Source organism: Schistocerca gregaria, chromosome 1 (assembly GCF_023897955.1).
Source record: "Schistocerca gregaria isolate iqSchGreg1 chromosome 1, iqSchGreg1.2, whole genome shotgun sequence".
In the NCBI taxonomy this organism is placed as follows: Eukaryota; Metazoa; Arthropoda; class Insecta; order Orthoptera; family Acrididae; genus Schistocerca; species Schistocerca gregaria.
Window position 1 is genome coordinate 442,077,499 of NC_064920.1, and position 18,023 is coordinate 442,095,521.

The window sequence follows — 18,023 nt, forward strand, 5'->3', positions numbered from 1 at the left end:
ACTTCTATCTATAAACTTTCATTTCTTTAGTGGTCACTAATGCAGGCCTACAAAGGATTGTGCTCTACTTTTGGACCTACCTTTGCACACATCAGTAAGAAAATCTTTAAAACATAGGTACGAGGATCAATCTAAAAGCAAAGAACCTTTGGTTTTACAGATATTTTTATTCGAGATAATCAAAGAAAACTTATTTTACAACATATTTTGATATGTTAACTGTTTATCTACACAGTGCCCGTTAAATTATGAAACATTTGTCGTGGCGCTCCACAATGTTTCCTATACCCTTTGCATATTTAACTGTCGCCAGGTCGTTGAACCAACCACTAACGCGTTCTTTCCGCTCCTTGTCTTTTCTATAGAGCTTTCCGAATGAGTGGAACGCTCTTTTGATCTCAAAACTGTGTGGCCATAAAACTGCTCAGAATTTGTTTGGCTTTTTTGGTTTTGTTATGGATCACGAATGATGCCATTCATTGACTAGCTCTTCTTTTCTTGACTTATAGGCGAATCTCAGGTCTAATAACCAGTAAAAATTTGGTTCAAAAACTCCTCGCCTTCCTTATCGGATTGAGTGAGAAAAATCCGTGCAACTCCCACTAGTTGTTTCTTGTGTTCACCTGTCCATAGTCCAGGAACTCACATGGCACACACTTTATATCAAATAAATCATCACTAATATTTTGATAAAGAGCGTATGGAATGTCAAGTGAAGTTCGTGACTGGACTGAGGACTTTTTGGAAGGGAGGACACAGCATGTTATCGTCGATGAAGAGTTATCGTCAGATGTAGAAGTAACTACGGATGTGCCTCAGGGAAGTGTGTTGCGGCCGTTGGTGTTCATGTTCTATATTAATTGCCTTGCAGGCAATATTAATAGTAGCCTCGGACTTCTCGCAGGCGATGCATTTTTCTGTAATGAAGTACTGCCTGAAAGAAGCTGCAGAAATATTTAGTCAGATCTTGATAAGATTTGAAAGTGGTGCAAAGATTGGCAACTCGCTTTAAATGTTCAGAAACGTAAAACTGTGCAATTCACAAAACGAAAAAACATGGTATCCTATGACTACAATCAATATATCAATGAGTCACAGCTGGAATCGGTCAACTCATATAAATACCTTAGTGTAACACTTTGTAGGATACAGAATTGGGTGATAACCTAGGCTCAGCTGTGGATAAAGCAGGTGGTAGACTTCGGTTTACTGGTAGAATTTTAGATGAAGTGCAATAAGACTACAGAGGAGAGTGTTTACAAATCACTTGTGAGACCCATTCTAGGATATTCAAGTGTGTGGGACCCATAACAAATAGGACTAACAGGGATGTTGGACGTATATATAGAAGAGCAGTACGAATGGTCACAGGTTTGTATGTCCCGTGGTGCTGCAAAATACACTCCTGGAAATTGAAATAAGAACACCGTGAATTCATTGTCCCAGGAAGGGGAAACTTTATTGACACATTCATGGGGTCAGATACATCACATGATCACACTGACAGAACCACACGCACATAGACACAGGCAACAGAGCATGCACAATGTCGGCACTAGTACAGTGTATATCCACCTTTCGCAGCAATGCAGGCTGCTATTCTCCCATGGAGACGATCGTAGAGATGCTGGATGTAGTCCTGTGGAACGGCTTGCCATGCCATTTCCACCTGGCGCCTCAGCTGGACCAGCGTTCGTGCTGGACGTGCAGACCGCGTGAGACGACGCTTCATCCAGTCCCAAACATGCTCAATGGGGGACAGATCCGGAGATCTTGCTGGCCAGGGTAGTTGACTTACATCTTCTAGAGCACGTTGGGTGGCACGGGATACGTGCGGACGTGCATTGTCCTGTTGGAACAGCAAGTTCCCTTGCCGGTCTAGGAATGGTAGAACGATGGGTTCGATGACGGTTTGGATGTACCGTGCACTATTCAGTGTCCCCTCGACGATCACCAGAGGTGTACGGCCAGTGTAGGAGATCGCTCCCCACACCATGATGCCGGGTGTTGGCCATGTGTGCCTCGGTCGTATGCAGTCCTGATTGTGGCGCTCACCTGCACGGCGCCAAACACGCATACGACCATCATTGGCACCAAGGCAGAAGCGACTCTCGTCGCTGAAGACGGCACGTCTCCATTCGGCCCTCCATTCACGCCTGTCGCGACACCACTGGAGGCGGGCTGCACGATGTTGGGGCGTGAGCGGAAGACGGCCTAACGGTGTGCGGGACCGTAGCCCAGCTTCATGGAAACGGTTGCGAATGGTCCGCGCCGATACCCCAGGAGCAACAGTGTCCCTAATTTGCTGGGAAGTGGCGGTGCGGTCCCCTACGGCACTGCGTAGGACCCTACAGTCTTGGCGTGCATCCGTGCGTCGCTGCGGTCCGGTCCCAGGTCGACGGGCACGTGCACCTTCCGCCGACCACTGGCGGCAACATCGATGTACTGTGGAGACCTCACGCCCCACGTGTTGAGCAATTCGGCGGTACGTCCACCCGGCCTCCCGCATGCCCACTATACGCCCTCGCTCAAAGTCCGTCAACTGCACATACGGTTCACGTCCACGCTGTCGCGGCATGCTACCAGTGTTAAAGACTGCGATGGAGCTCCGAATGCCACGGCAAACTGGCTGACACTGACGGCGGCGGTGCACAAATGCTGCGCAGCTAGCGCCATTCGACGGCCAACACCGCGGTTCCTGGTGTGTCCGCTGTGCCGTGCGTGTGATCATTGCTTGTACAGCCCTCTCGCAGTGTCCGGAGCAAGTATGGTGGGTCTGACACACCGGTGTCAATGTGTTCTTTTTTCCATTTCCAGGAGTGTATGAACTGGAAGACTCTTGAAGATAGACGTAAACTATTCCGAGAAAGTCTAGAACCGGCTTTAAAAGACGATTCCAGGAAAGCACTACAACACCCTACAAATCGTTCGCTTAGGGATCTTGAGGACAAGATTAGAATAATTACAGCACGGACAGAGACATTCAAATAATCATTCTTCCAGTGCTCCGTACGTGAACGGAACGGGAAGAAACCCCAATAACTGGTACAATGGAACTTACCCCCTGCCATGCACTTCGCGGTGGTTTGCCGAGTATGGATGTAGACGTACATGTAGATCGTGAAATTTCAGGAAATCACAAGCTCAATCCATCAATAGTGAAACGTCTATCCTGCTGAATTTTTTTCTTACTCCTTGATTTGAGTTCGCCAGTAACGACTGAAGGTCAGCCTCATCGTTTCTCGTCATGAATATTCGTTCGTCCGCAATTAAACATGATGCACCACTTTGCATATAGTTCAGTAATCTGTAAATTTCGACAGGATGGACTTTTTCGCATTCAGAAGCCGTATTCCCAACCTCACTCACACTTGTCGGAACAGTGAATTCCGTCAGATATTTTAAAATTGCACAAATAAACAGTGAACGACCGTTTCTGCTCGCTGTTAGCGTCATACCCGTGCCAGCGATTAGGAGGATCTGAGACAAGGCGTTGGGACGGAGGAAGAATTGCGTGGGTCATGAGATCGAAATGTTATTTACTTTTTAAAATGTACAAAAGTTTTGATCCGCTGTGGCTATCTGATCGCCACGTGTCTTGTGTACTTATCTAATGAACAGATTTCTGGAAAGTACATGAATATTTGGCACTTTCTTTGAATTTGGCACAGGTAAAGAGGCCAACAGACTAGGTCAGTAGAAGCAAACTTCAAGACTGCACTTGAAAGTCGGGCGGATCTGGCGGGTTGCCGCGCGGGAGGTGATAAGTGACGGTAACTGACGGGGAACACTGCGTCACAGTGACCAGAACACGGCGAGAGTTGCCTCCCTGTAGCTTATAAAGACACCTCGAGTCGTTATCCGAAGGCAGTCCTTTATGCTGAACACTACAGACTTGCGTTTTGGGCATCAATACTTCTTCCCCCAGGTAAGGGTGAAGACGATGTTTTCATTTTGCTATCGCTCGGATGTTTTTTCCATATTGTGATCTGTTATACACTGAGGTGACAAAAGTCACGGTACAACGATATGCACATATACAAATGGCGATAGTATCGCGTACACAAGGTATAAAACGGCAGCGCGTTGGCGGAACTGTCATTTGCACTCAGGTGCCTCATGCCAAAAGGTTTCCAACTTGATTATGGCCGCACTTCGGGAACTGACAGACTTCGACCGCGGAATGATAGAGCTAGAAGCGTGGGACTGTCCATTTCTGAAATCGTTACAAAATTCAATAATCCGAGATCCACTGCGTTAAGAGTGTGCGGGGAACAACACATTTCAGGTTTTCATGCATTACCTGATGCTACTGATAACGCAGTGGCCGACGGATTTCACTTAAGTGCTAACAGACACGCAGTCTTGCGCTAAATAATCGCAGAAATCGATTTGGGGCGTACGATGAACGTCTCCCTTAGGACAGTGCGGCGAAATTTGGCGTTAATGGGCTATGGCAGCAGACGAACGACATCGCCTGCAGTGCTTCTCCTGTGGTCATGGTTTGGTTCAACGCATGGAAAGTCGGGTCCTAGTCAGATGAGTCCAGATTCCGCTTGGTAGGAGCTGACGGTGTGTTTACACGGAATGGACTGGATTCTCTGGTCCAACTGAACCGATCACTGACTGGAAATGGTTATGTTCGGCTACTTGGGGACCATTTGCGGCCATCATGGACTTCATGTTCCCAAACAATGATAGAATTTTTATGGATGACAACCACGTCACGGGCCAAAATTGATACCGACTGGTATGAGAACATTCTGGATAATTCGAGCCACCCAGAGCGCTCGACTTGAATCCCATTGAATATTTATAGGACCTAATCGAGAGGTCAGTTAGTGCACAAAATCCTGCACTGGCAACACTTTCGCGATAATGGGCTGCTATAGAGGCAGTATGACTCATTATTTCTACAGGCGACTTTCGATGACTTGTTGAGTCCATACCACGTCGGGTTGCTGCACTATACCACACAAAAGGAGGTCCAATACGATTTTAGGAGGTATCCAATGACCTTTGTCACTTCAGTGTAAATAGAATGTCTGTGTTTACACGGGGGGGGGGGGGGGGAGGGGAGGAGGGGGGGGGGTTTAGTCATGAAGTTGTAACTGTCATATCGAAAAAGTAAAGATGCGGTCGTGAAATTTTGTTGATGATGTCACTCTTTCTTTAAATACAGGGTGATTATATGATAATCTTATAATGTTTGACGCATGACCGAGAATGGTACGTGTAGGAATTTGAGCTAAGGTGCCCTGGTTCTGAAACAACCAAGTCGAAAGTTATTAATAAAAATTGGTGTAGTAGCTCTGACAGTGACAGTGCATTGCACTGGTAGTGTTGTTGCTATAATTGTAGGATAGGAAAGTTTTAGAGGCCGTAGTATGTGCCAAAACAGGAAAATAAAGTCAAGTAAAAATGAACTGTAAAATGCATGTCTTAAGAGCTAGGGGCACTTGTTCAGTAGAAGAGATGTGTTTCAAAGAAGTGCTCATTTTTAAGGTACGTATTTGAGAGGTCATGTTTTCCAGACATTTTAGCAACAACAGCAACATTACATATATTCCACTGTCAGAGGTACCAGAACGATTACCTCTTATAACTTCCGACTCGATCGTTTCCGGACTCGAGTCCTTTATGTCAAATTGATACATTTACTTTTCTCCATCATCCCTGAATGTCTGTATTATCATCACGGAATCACCCGATATACAGGGTGATCAGAAACAATCTGAAGGGCTTGTGAGGGTCTTACAGGGCAGGTTGTTAAAAAAAATTCGATAAGTTGCGCCGTTTCCGATTTATTTAGCATTGGAGTTACCGAATAAGGTCACCTCGCACGCAAATTCAAGCACCTTCCCAGATGGTGTGTCGCCAAACGTATTCTTCGTTTCGTTTCCTCAAACCGACAAACGCAGCTTTTGCTCACCTAGCTTATACTTATCACTTACGAAAAAAGCACATTTTGACTGGTAAAGAGCATTTCCATAAATAATAACTCGCGAGCCGACAGATCTCACACCGTATTTTAGTGTGTGCAAGTGTTTGAATAGGCCCGGGCTAACTTTAGTGCTAAATACCTCGGAAATGGCGCAACGTATCGAAATTTTTTTCTTAACGGTTATTTCTCAACACAACCCACCCTCCAACACTCTTGCAAGCTTTCTATACTGCTTCTGATCAATCTGTGTATTCACCCTTCAAAGCGATGTACTTTTTCCAACAAAGTATGAGCTGGTAGAGAATTTTCTTGCTGTTACAAGTCTGTGTTTTGGCTGTTCGGGAAACGTTGTACGTCCAAAAGCACCTAGTCGTTGTTATGAAAATGGTTTCTTCATGGAAGGAAAGAGGAAGAAGGGCTATGTCAGGAAAATACGAGGCACAAGGCAAAATTTGATAGCCAAAACAAACAGCGTGAGGGAGTCTGTCGTGTGCAGAATGAGCTGAGGCATTGTCGGGAAGCAGATAGGTTCCTTCGTTTAGCTTCCATGGCACTTCCTCTTGACTGCCATACGTAACCTAGTCAGGAAATTTCGGTAGTATGTCTCTGTGACTGACTGCCCCCTACGAGCATAATCTGTTAGCACCACACAGTAGCAGTCCCGAAAAACACTCAACACCTTGTCCGACGGAGGTTCGTATTCGCCTTTTTTGGCGGTCGTGAATCCTCCGGTTTCCACTGCTGCTTTGCTCCTTTGTCTCGAGTTCATAGAGATACACCCAGCACACGTCCGCAGTGATTAGCCGGCTAAACAAGTCATCTTGATTGGCCTCACAGAGCTGCACCATTTCCGTTGTTGCCTCGGTTCGGCAGGCTTGCCGGATGGGCGTCGGCAGTTGCGGCGACCGCCTTCGTGTCCAAAATGCCGTGCAACATGTTGATAACGGATCTGTGACTGATTTTCACTTCTTCCACTATCGCTTCGATTGTGATACGCCAGTTTTCTAGCACCACAGCCTTCACTTCGTGTGCGATTTCCCGTTCTTCATGGAGAGATGGCCTGCCATTTCGTTCTTCGTCAGTCAGACTTTTTGACCACACTCGAAGCGTCTGTGCCACTTAACCACTGTATCATATTATGGTACAACGTTTCTGTGTACTTTCGCTATATCCGCATAGGTTGTTATAGCTCTGTACCCTTCAGATGCAGAAAACTAATCACCGCGCGATACTCCACTTCATGAACGGGCTGAACCACTTTGTTTTGGATCCTCTACTGTTGAATGGGGATTTCAGTCAGGTTGACCAACTCTAACGTATTTCCCGGGCTCTCTCGTATTGTCGCAATATTTTTTTAATGCTCCCAGCTGCCTTATTAACCGCCTGTTTCTCCCATATATCGCCAGTGATCACTGACGTAAATTTAATCCCGCGAAGTTTCGTGACCGACAGATCTCGAAACGTTTTCGTATAATAAGCAATACTGTTTGGTTTCTGTTCGTGCTTCTGCTAAAAAAAAAGATGGTTTGGCTCAAGAGAATGCGAGGAGCGTGGAAAGAATGACATAGCCTGCGCGTCTAGATCTATCTTGAGGGGAGGAATTTCGCTTGTTTCACGGTCAGTACTGACAACGGATGCCTCCTATCAGTCAGCAGCTATGGTACAAAATACACACAATGACTCGCGAAAGAGGATTATAGAGACGTCCGTACACAAAGGTGACAAAAGTCTTGGGATAGCGATATGCACGAATACAGATGACGATAGTATTGCGTACACAGGGTATAAAAGGGGAGTGCATTAGTAGAGCTGTCATTTGTACTCAGTGATCACGTCAAAAGGCTTCCGACGTGATTATGACCGCACGACGGGAATTAACAGACTCTGAACGTGGAATGGTAGTTGGAGCTAGACGAATGGGACATTCCATTTCAGAAATTGTTAGGGAATTCAATACTCCGAGAGCCACTGTGTCAAGAGTGTGCCAAGAATACCAAATTTCAGGCATTACCTCTCACTACGGATTAACGCAGTGGCCGATGGCATTCGCTGATCGGCTGAGTGCCGCGGCATTTGTGTAGCGTTGTCAGTGCTAACACACAAGCAACACTGTGTAAAATAACCACATATCAGTGTGGATGTGCGGCGAACGTATCCTTTAGGACAGTGCGGCGAAATTTGGCGTTAATGGGCTATGACAGCAGGCGACCAACACAAGTGATTTTGCTAAAAGCATGACATCGCATGCAGCACCTCTCCTAGGCTCGTGACCATATCGGTAGGGCTCTAGATGACTGCTAACCATGGCCTGGTCAGATGCATCCCTATTTCTGTTGAAAGGGGTGATGATAGGGTCCAAGTGTGGTACAAACCCTACGAAGCCATTGATCCTGTTGTCTACAAGGCACTGTGCAAGTTCAAATGGCTCTAAGCACTATGGGGCTTTACATCTGTGGTCATCAGTCCCCCTAGACTTAGAACTAAGGAATTCACAGACATCCATGCCCGAGGCAGAATTCGAACCTACGACCGTAGCGGTCGCGCGGTTCCAGAGATGAGTGTTACATTTACGCGTTCTAAATATATATGTCATGCCTAGAACCGCTCGGCTAGAACGGCCGGCCTGTGCAAGTTATTTGTGCCTGTTTTTACACGGAATTGACTGGGTCCTCTGGTCCAATTGAAACGATCACTGACTGGAAATGGTTATGTTCGGCTACTTGCAGGCCGCTTGCAGCCAATCTTGGATCGCATGTCCCCAAACATTGATGGAAGTTTTATGGATAACAATGCACCTTGTCCCCAGGCCAAAATTGCTTACGATTGTTTTAAAGAACGTTCTGAACATTTCGAGCGAATGTTTTTTGCCATCAAAGTCACATTGCATGATTCCCATCAAACATTTATGTTACATAATTAAGATGTCAGTTCAAAATCCTGCACTGGCAACACTTCCGCAGTTATGGATGGCTGTAGAGACAGTATGGCTCAATATTTCTGTAGTGGACTTCCACTGACTTGTTGAGTCCATTCCACGCTCAGATTCGGCGCTACTCTAGGCAAGAGGAGGTCCGACACGGTATTAAGAGGTACCAAATTACTTTTGTCACTGTGTATTCCTCGACTGACTCACACTACACAACATTTCTTAGCGCTTTGAACGCTTATGAACAATAAGAGGACTGTTCAAAGATAAGTCAGCAGCTTAGAACTCATTAAGTCAGAGCTTATGATTGAAATCGGTTTTGATTATAATTGAAAGAATTTTTAAATTTGTACAGTAAGATAATACACTACATAATTCTGCAGGTTGTATAAATAAGTCTTTCAGGGCGCACGTAATATATATGTGCGAATTTGTTAAATTTTATTGTGATTATATTTGTGTATTATATGCGATGAACAATTGAATAGTTTCATTTAGATTACATTAGATTTACTTTTCATTCCATAGACCCAAAAATGAGAGGACTCTCATTGGTGTGGAGCATGTGAGAAGACTTGACATACATATTTAGAACGCTTAAATGTAACACTCATTTCTGAATTTACACCACAAATGAGTCTTATTACACACTCAATGCGCACTAAAGCATTTCTCTCTCTCGGTTTGCGGAGTTATGGTGCCCCAAATTAAGATATCATAACACGTAATACAATGAAATTATGCAAAATATTTTAGGTTTATTAAAATATTTATACCTCTGTTGTCGCCCATTTCAGGAAAATGCGACGTAGATGTGTGGCTGAAATTTATTGCGACCAAATCTCTCTTAAAATCGTGGTCAGATGTTGGTCATTTCCCTCTAAAAAAAAAATAAAAATTAAATAAAAAAACGATGATCAAACGTTGGTCCCTTAATTTCAAAGTATGCCAGACCTGCAGACATGTACCTGCACACAAACCAATAATTAATTACCGATAAGTCATTTTAATTTCTTGAATTAATTATTAAAACTTTGGCTAACCTCACGTACCTGTTATCTGCATTATAGTTTGGCGCACGAACAGCTGAAGCTTTTAAGGTATTGGCACAGGAATAATTTACGGCAGGCAGATTTTGCCTAGATCGAACGGTCAAAAAGCTTAGTTTCTGAGTACATTCCTCTTTTCAACACATTTTCAATGTGGCCTCTATGCTAGACACTAAAGACTTTGCAATAGGAGTATTGATTGATTTCTTCACACAACGTAACAGAAGCATGCATTTTGCATCAATTCACTACGTTGACATGCGACACATCTTCCGAAAGACGAAAACGAAAACCGTATTTCGCTGTCGTGTTCACTAAAAAAAAATACTTAAGGTCTGAAGCGGATATGCTAGCCCAGTTAAATATGGCGGCTGGGAAACAGCTAACCGAGTTTCTCATTCAGTCAACACAATCAATTCTCTTCGCTTAATTATTACAGGTATACTTCTTCGTGCTCAGTCTTAACATTTCCGCTTCTCCTTCACCAAACAGTAAGCCCATGTTAACCGAATGTTATGAAAATAAGATGTATCTTGACAATCCACTACCTTTCCAAAACCAATTGCGGAATTGGAAAACTGGCAACTAGAAGCGGATTTCCATAATCAAATTTGAAGTGTTAACATGACCACAAAGAAGCGGTATTGGGAAATCGGTTTACAAAATCTAGTTTTGGGAGTCCCATGTAAACGGGGTGATTGTTAGTTCGTCTGATAAAGGGCCGCCTTTTAAAAAAGGACAAATAAAGGTTTGTGGCTGAAATCTCGACAAAATTGGCGCCATATCATATTCATCACTGGGACTCATAACTGGTCACAGTCGATCGCCAGCAATAGTCCTCGTGATGTTCGAGATTCCATATCATAACGAATGGATGCTTATTCAGTAACAGTATTGTCCACGAATATTGAGGTCTTAGTGCAGAATACAGTTTAAAACAATGCGCACTACGTTTTGTACATTATGAGATTCATTCTGGATAAATTCCCCAATATTTCGTTGAATACATGCTTTCGAAATGGAGGTGAGTTGCCTTATTTAGTTTGTGAATAGAAAATTGTAGTGTATTTTGGATCCGATCATAAAAATTCGAAATTATTTTCCAACTTTCATTTCAAAGTACAACCCACTCCACACAATTAATTAAAGTTGGTAAGTACAATAGTACAAAGCATGAAACTACAAGGTGTGTACAATAAGTAATGCAATACATTTTTTTTCTGAACGCAGGTAGATTTTATTCTGGTTTCCAATACATCATATTATTCACCATTCTTTTGGCTACAAAACTCTATTTTTCATCATAATCTGCAATGTGATGGGCTTACGCCAACTTATTGGGAAGGACTGTATACTGTTCGACGTTGGAGTCAAGTGTCTTGCTGCATGCTGCATCAACAACCTCCCCATAATTAACGTACTGCTACCTGCAGAACGCATCCTTTCATTTCGTCAGACAGATGTGAGTTGGAGTGTGCGAGATCCCAGTTGTAGAGTGGATAAGGAAGAACAGTCCAATGAAGTTTTGTGAGCTCCTTTCAGGTTTGCAGTCTTGGGTAAGGCCTTGCATTCTCATGGAAAAGAAGTTTGTTTGCATTTTTATCATGATGAGCACGCTGAAGTCGTTTCTTCAATTTCCTGAGGATAGTAGAATACTCTTTAGAGGTGATCATTGCACCATAAGGGAGGACATCAAACAGAATAATCCCTTGAGAGTCACAGAAGGCGATCATGATTTTGGCTGCCAAGGAGGAGGCCTTGAACTCTTTCTTCACGGTAAAGGTAATGTGGTGGCATTTCATGGATTGCCATTTTGTTTCCAGTTTGAAGTGATGAACTCATGTCTCATTACCTGTGATGATGTTTTGACAAAAAATTGTCACAGCCAGCTTTGTAACATGCAAGGAATTCTTCACCGATGGTCCTTTGTTGCTCTTTATGGTCTTCTGTTAGGTGACAAGGAACCTAGCAGGCAGATACCTTTCAGCATCCCAGCTGGGCAGATGAGTGTTCCAATACTACCAACCGAGTTGTGCAACAATGTATGCAGAGATGACAGACACCTTTCCCAATGACTCACCGTGATTTTCTTGACTGTCGGGACTCTGCAGACATTCTGCAACCGCCTATGAATATATGCAATGCTCTATATTTACAACAAGAAATTCAATGGCATCTCTCTGCTTGGAATGCACCTTGATTACAGATGCCATTTTGAAGGCAGCCTTTTGGAACTTCATGAAGCTATAGTGGCTGATGTGGAAATATTCCACAACGTCTCATAACAAATTCTGCATTTTTCCAATTTAAATTGGGCGTGGAAAAAAAATAATAAATAAAAAAAGAGGTTAGTTACTTATTGAACACCCCTCGTACAATCGGCATTATCTGTTGAGAGATCATCTACATTGGCGTAAAAGTGAGACGTATTACATGGGAATTTTAGAGTTCACATTTGCACGAAGCAATTTACACTTAATTCATGGGAAGGCAATGGACGTGATGTTAATAGTCAACAGCTGAAGACCACATAGTGCTTTTGTCTCTGTATAGCCTTAGTATAGATGGGTTCCTGACACCTCACATTCAAATTTGCAGTTATCAGACTCACAAATGCAAACTCTTGTGTAGTCTCTGATATGCTGTGACTCAAGCACCTCGCAATCATCATCATTTCATGTTCATGTTTTGTTAACTAGTGACATGCTGCAGTGTTCAATACATGCTTGACTGTAACAGACCGTTCGTATATTGTGTCTACACTCATGCCATATGCTGCATCTAGTTGCAACATTTATGCATCATACATGGCACATCTTCAAATGGATCCTGTCATCCAGCTAAGGAATGATGTTTTAGACAGCTGCAGTAGTAAGCTCGTAGTGCTTCTTGAACAGCAAAAGCAAGTGACACTCAGCGCTGAGGGTGAGACACTTTCAAGGGTGCTCATATCTGCAGGCAAGTGGGGCCCACGGCCCTCCTGTAGCTCTCAGGGAATGGAAAAAGATATAGTACAGTCATCTGTTTTTTTACTTCAAGAAATGATTTAAAAGTTGATATTATGCAGGTTTTTAACAGGGGTGGAACTGGAACTGTTTCGTGGCTACCATACTTACAAGTCGCCATTCATCTTCCGAGATATTAAAAACGCTCCATACCCACCGGTCTGAACCCCCTGTCCCCTGCCTCTCCTACGAACCATTGTATGGGTGCCGTTGGGTACCTTCCAGCTAATACACAATTATTCCAAAAACAGGCCTGAGTATGGGGCCAGTAAGCATAACTTGGAAGGACACGTGTGAAACTAGGTGTCTATGAATTTCGAATTTGCCTGCACAAATATTGCCACATATCTGCTGTACTTTTACTTGTTAGACATGGTTGTCTGGACTAACTACAAGAGTTTCCCATGATGTAAACCAGAACTTTGATGTATTACAATCTGCCTGATGGTTATCAATCATAGACCCAACCAAAAACATGTTTCAGACGTTTCATGCTCAAGTTGGTGCAGATGCCAGATTGCAGTTCATCACTCGAATCCTAAGGTAACTTAATTCACTAAAAAAATTGGAATTTACAAAATATTTGTTCAACTACTTATCGATAATTCCTCAGCAGTCTAGAACCCTTACCAGATAAGATTAACAGATGTGTTACTGAAGATCCAAGATTAAGCTCCATGCTACACCATAGATTTGTCTAAATAAAAAAGGTCAAGTAGTCCTCAATCTGATCGGTTTGAACATGTCATTGATGTACTAGGTGTGGCCCTATTAGAGGTTGTGTGCCCTTACCTTATTCTGACTACTGGATTGACAATTATAGGGGAACCTAACAGATTATATGAATTCCAGACCAAATTGCACCCTGGTCACAGGTAAAATACTTGGAGAGGCTGGGAGCCAAAACTCCAGGTCTTTGGATTTGTAATTCAGAACTTACCAATTGAGCCATCAAGCAACGGAATATTCATCAAGCGAACACCAGAGCCTTACAGAGTTGCTCATATAACTCCATCAGAAAACACCACAAGAGAGGTGATGTGTATCACAGAGAGGTTTAATGTTCAGATTTTGAAAGTTTACATTCAATGAAGAGTTAATCAGTGCTTTATTTCCTTCTGTTTACTTCTAGCAAAATGATGATGATGGCAAAATCAGAAAAACCAGATCTCATACTTTGACTTCCCAACAGTTATTCTTTCCATGCACCATTCATGATTGGAATAGGAAAGGATAGGAGAAATGACAGTGGTACATAAAGTACTTCCAGTAACACTCAGTAACGTGACATTCAAAGTATGGATGTAGGTGTAGAATCAATGACTGCAAGTATTTGTGCCTTATAAATAATTTAGTTCAAAAATTATGTTGAAAGTGAAGGCTAATTGAGATAGTTTGGTAATTTCAGAGAGATGCTGGCTATCAGAATACAGTAGGCCTACTGTGCTGTTGTTAGAGAACTGGAGGAATGGGATCTTGTGGGACTCATGTAGCCTGACACGTGGGAAGTAAGATGATGGGAAGTTGAGGGCAAGGATGTTTATTAGACTTAATGTAACGTAGGGAATAACAGAGCAGACTCAAGTGACGGTATTGAGAAGATTCTGCAGATGGATAATGGAGAGCCTGCAGACATTAATTAAATAACAGCAGAGAAGAGGAGCTCCATCACGATATGTCACGCAAGTGGACTTCTGCAGGTGCACTATGATCACACTTGAGGGCCTTATCAAGGGGTATCCTTATCACTTAAGGGATATTACTGGCAATAATTCTTGGAAGAAGATGAAACATTGCAGAGAGCTCATGACAGAACAGATTTTGATATCAGATACGGGATTGTAAAACATATTCACAAGCAGATACTGGCTCAAATCACAATTTAGTAATGATGAAAATGGATTAAAAATTAAGAGAACCATCAGGAAGAATGACTGTGAAAGGAAGTGAGATATAAAAGTATAGACGAATGATGATGAGTGTTTGCAGTTGTGCAAGACTATGTATTGTAACAATGAGTAGTATAATATGTGAGGTAACACAAGAAATGATCAACAAAAGAAGAAAATACAAAACTGTTCAGAAAATACAAAACTATTCAGAAAGACAAAAGCATACATCAAAGTAAGTCACTTAGGAATGAAATTTGTAGAAATTACAGGAAGCTAAAGCAAAATGGCTGCAGGAAAAATTGAAGAAGTAGAAAAGAAAATTGTCACTAAAACGAGTAAGTAAGCATACAGAAAAATCTACATAACTTTCAGCGAAATTAAAAGAAAATGTGTCATATTACAAGTGCAAAAGAAATTCCACTGCTAAACACCAAGCAGAGAGTGGGAAAATGGTAAGGGAACATTATGGGCTTTTCCAAGGGGAAGGAACTACTTGCTGGCATAATAGAAGAAGAAATAGGAGTCAATACATATGACATGGGGGATGCAGTATTAGTCAGTGTGACAGAGTGTTGGAAGACTTGTTATCAAACAAACCATAAAAGATAGTGTTGTAACTCACAACATAAAAGAAAACATGACATGACACCTCCAGATCAAGAACATTTAATGGTCACACTGAACACAAGTTCACAATAGATACAATGTGTGGCATAGCCATGTAGCAAGACAAGAACAGTTTTAGCTGGGGTAGTGAATGGCATATAGAGTGTGAACAGACAGTGTGATCTCCAGGCACCAATTGTATAAGTAGACAGAGTGTTAGAAGTGACACTGAGAGGTGCCTGCATAGCTGTCGCAGGTGGTCATTCGGCAACAGTGTCTTCTCTTGATGGTCACACTTTGCCACAGTGGATGCAGAGTGACTGTCACATCATATGTGCCAATCATGCAATGATGGCCAACGTCAAAACTCGGCTGGTGGCTGGCATGTAAGTGGTAGCCTGGTGGGTTGCTACAGCCCTTCTTCCATGGGGAAGCAGTGAGCTGCTTCATGACAAACTGACATCCACTTAGCCAGACACCCAGGCAGCTCTCAAACTCAAGCCATTGCCATCGGGCAATCACTCTGGTGTTTCAAGATTCTGGTCAGCATGGACAGTAGCATATGGCTGGAAGGTCCCCACCTGGTAGCACAATCAGAATCTTGGTCACCACAATAGTATGTCCAGATCAGGTCCTGGCATGGAAGGAAGCAACAACAGTGGGGGCAGTGCCGGTGTGGATGGTACCACAACCTCCTTCGAACTTCTGGATTATCTAGGGTGGCCTAGAATCAGAGGGAGATGAGAGCATGGCCGGGAGTGGTGAACAGGGCTGAAAACCAAGAGGTCAGAAACAGTACAGGAGGAGGGGGGAAGACAGCATAGTGTATGGTGGAAGAGAAACAGAAAGTGGCATAATCCTGATGTAAGTTTGCTGTAGAGCCCAGAGGTGGCGGCATCTGGATCCCCTGCCACAGGCAGAGCTGATTTTGATGGCACACCCCTGTCCAGTCCTCTGTGGCCAGAATGAACATACGGCATCCCAACTGCTGCCATGTGAGCGGGTCCACTTGTCCTGACATCCGGATCCATAAGTCCACATGTGGTTACCTGACCAAAAGCATGCAAACCTTGCCACAGATGGGCTCACAGACTTTGATAGCTTGAGTTGGAGGAGGGTGTGGGGCTGACAACCATGGCGAGGTTCCACTGGACTCTTCTCCTCTATTTGTGTCAACCTGTAGGAACTTAAAAGAAAGTGTTAGTGTCTTATCCATTTGAACATTGGTCACATATTTCTTCTCTTGTGTTTTAAAAGTTTGTACAAATCTTTTGTATTCAACATTTGATTGGGGGTGGAAATACAGAGGCAGAAGGGGTTGAAAGATGATTCTGTGGCAGTGGGAGTGAAATTGTGGTCCATTGTCTGACACCACCATGAGGGAAAGTCCTTCAATAGTGAAAATTCTGCTGTGTGCTGCGGCTGTATTCTCCACACTTGTAGGCTGACAATTGACCACATATGGAAAATTGGAGTAGGCATTGAAGACAATAAGTCAGGTACCATCCTGAAAGGTGTCCATGAAACCAAAATGAATCTGCTCACACAAGCATGAGGACATCAGCTGGGAGGAGACATTTGGTGGAAAGCTACTTGCTATTGTCACAATGATGACAGTCGTAGACAAGATGTTTGACCTGCTGGACTATGCCTGGCCAGTACATAAGGTGCCTAACAAGCATTTTAGCTCATGAGATGCCCCAGTGACCTTAGTGTAAGAGCTGTTAAGAGTTTTTGATGCAGAGGTTCTGGCAGGATTACTTGGGGAGGCGACTGATGCATGGTTAGTAGGGTAACTCCATACATGAGGATTAACCAGTGACAGACGTGGGAGTAATTCCGCAATGGGTTGGAATCCTGATTGGGAATGAGGTCTGGTCAGCCCTGTAGTATGCACTGTCATACCTGTTGTAAGCTGGCGTGTCCTTGTGGTCTTGGCCGCAGCCACATGAGCCCCCATGATGGGAAAAGCATCCACCATATGTTGAGCCTCTATGTCCAACTGGAGGCATAAGATCTCATCTTGGTTGAACTCCGGGTCGGAGCACATCTGGAGACAGGGAAGGGCATCCACGGTGGTGAATGCAGAAGTAAATTTCATAATTGCATTTGCTGAGAGTATCCAGCACTGGAGTCAGTGGGCAGATTTCTTAGGTAGCTCTGCTGCAGGACTGAAGAGGGAGATCAGCAGCTTCAGATTATGTGAAACTTTGTTCCTTATAGACAAACAAGGAATTTCTTCCACATGAAGATGATTGAAAGGGCTTCTTTTTCAATTTGTGAATACCTCTTCTATGTGGCACTGAGCATCTTCAATGCAAATGTGACTGATTGTTCAGAGCCATCTGCATCTCTATGTGCCAGGATTGCCCCAGGCTGTCTTCAGGGATGTTTGTTGCCACCACTAGCTGTTGGCATGATTGACATGTGACAAGACATGGGACTGAAAGAAAGAAAGAAAGAAAGAAAAAACGAAAGGTCTTCTTCAGGATCTTGAATAACTGTTCACATATCTCTGACCAAAGAGAGAGGACACCTTTCTCTGCAGATTGCTGAATGGTTGCAAAATCAATGCCATGCCCGTGATTTCCCAAAGAGCAC

At 43.5% G+C, this 18,023-nt stretch overlaps 1 protein-coding gene across 1 annotated transcript in view; it reads left to right on the top strand.

The window, feature by feature from the left end:
* Positions 1-3,812: 3,812 nt before the first annotated feature.
* The window catches only part of LOC126351614 (uncharacterized), a 57,908-nt gene continuing 43,697 nt past the window's right edge, over positions 3,813-18,023 (top strand). The window contains exon 1 of the mRNA XM_050002620.1: positions 3,813-3,928. The gene's annotated coding sequence lies outside the window, so the exon portion shown is untranslated. The remainder of the gene's footprint in view (positions 3,929-18,023) is intronic.